The sequence below is a fragment of the Cynara cardunculus genome, assembly GCF_001531365.2.
Source record: "Cynara cardunculus var. scolymus isolate 2C chromosome LG 4, CcrdV1, whole genome shotgun sequence".
NCBI classification, from domain to species: Eukaryota; Viridiplantae; Streptophyta; class Magnoliopsida; order Asterales; family Asteraceae; genus Cynara; species Cynara cardunculus.
This window is the reverse complement of record NC_037531.1, coordinates 19,835,233-19,837,348: the sequence shown is the minus strand read 5'-3', so window position 1 is coordinate 19,837,348 and position 2,116 is coordinate 19,835,233.

The following is a 2,116-nucleotide window of genomic DNA, read 5'->3' as shown; positions in this document are numbered from 1 at the left end:
AGACGTGATCAATGAAGGAGAAGAAGACGTGGAAACGTGAAGATAAACATGATTAATTATAATAAAATAAAAATTATAAAAATTACTTAATTACATTACTGCCCTTATTAAATTATTTATAATATAAAGTTAATTTATTAATTAAAAAAGTTTGTGGTTATTGAGTTGTTCTCGCGTTTTCGTAAATCACAGGGGTTCTCGTTTGAACCTCCACATATATATATATATATATATATATATATAGACTTGGGATCATATGAGACCAAGACTTTTTCGTGAGACCCGTAAGACTAATTCTCAACCCTTGGATTAGATCTACAATCTCAATATTCATAATCACAAAATTGCCACGAGATTTCTCAATATTTACAAAATTGCCACCGTGCAATTTTAGACCATTAGATCGTTAGCTTATAAAGTTGATCAATGAATATAAATTGGTCTCACGGGTCTCACGAAAAACCCTTGGTCTCACGTGAACCCAACCCTATATATATATATATATATATATATATATTCTTTTAGATCGTGTGCGATCAACCTGTTTTAATAACACTCATGAAACCACATAAATAACACTGAACATTCACAACAAAACACCGTAAAAATAAACCTTCATTTTTGCTATAAAAGTTTGGAATTTTTGTACCTTTACAACGTTTCTTTGTGGAGTTTCAATGTTATTTTATCGTATTATGAATCTCATAAAAATAGATTGGTTACCGTGAACCCAACCCTTTGTATATCATATTTTTGAAGAAAAAAAAATCTATCATTCAATGGGACCCATTTCTTTATTATCTACGAACACGTAAACGCGCACATGACCAAAATCATTGTTTTAGGTAGAGACGAGAATATGAATGAGTAAATCATATGAAGTCTATGTGTATCTATTTATCTATTATTTTTAATTGATATCACTAATTACTTCAAAATCTTATAATTATAAATTTTAATTAATATATATTACTGATATTTTTATACATTGTAAACTGTCTTTACAACTTTAACCCATATATTGTCAATATATTATAGATGTCCCCTGGTTATTTTCAAACTGGTCTGTTCAAAGCCAAGTTGGCTGACCGTTGGTCCCGTCCCCACCAAAAACATAGGACCAATCTAGGCCCTGTGAATAGTCCGTCCGTGTCTTATTGAACTGGCTTTAAATCATGTTTTAGGTTCGGCCTATTTAAAAAAAGTATATTTTACATAAAAGTGTTGTATATGTTTTTACAATTACAAATTTTGGAATTTACTATTAAATAGTCCATTAAAGTAGATAAAATTTGACACCTATTAGAAAAATGATAAACTTGAAAATTTTGATTTTCTTTTTTTAAAAATCTTGTAAAAATTTCTAAAATTTCCTAAATAGTCACCAAATCTAAGCCAGATCGGTTTTGAAACTCCATAAAAAAAAACGTATACATTCCCGCCCTGAATTATTAGACCATAAAGATCAGTGCCAGTCCAGAACTAAACCGGGATTAATCTAAGCATCTCTGCAATATACTATAAATCTAGATCGTTTATTTGGGCCAAATTTGGCCCAATTAATGTTATTCTTTAACAGCATGATATCAGCCCATAGTTTTTGTTCTCCTTTAAATCCCCTATTATAACCAAATGGAAAACCATGGATGAGTAATGTATAAATATATAGGGTTGGGTTTCGGTGAGAAATGAAAGAATAGAATCTCCACCTTGGATCAATCATAATTGAATGTCAACAGTAATAAGGTGCACCCAGATATAGTAGATCGATTCTCTTCTAAAACGCAATTCATGGATGAACATGAGATTAAAAGTGATCAAATATTCAAATATCTTCTTAAATTTCTCAGCATCACGATTCTTCGTCTAAAAATATATTCATGTTTATAAATTTATTTTATAGATACGAGTTTCAAACATAATTAATATATTTGATTGTTTCTTAATATAAAATATTAATTATAATTAATGAAACTTAGTCATCTTACATAAACATTCAAATTATAATAAATGAACTCTTATCATTTTCATAAAATATCTCAATTGATTGTGTTGCATTGAATTAACAAATGTGATGGGTTGCATTGTCTCTCTCTCTCTCTCTCTCTCTCTCTCT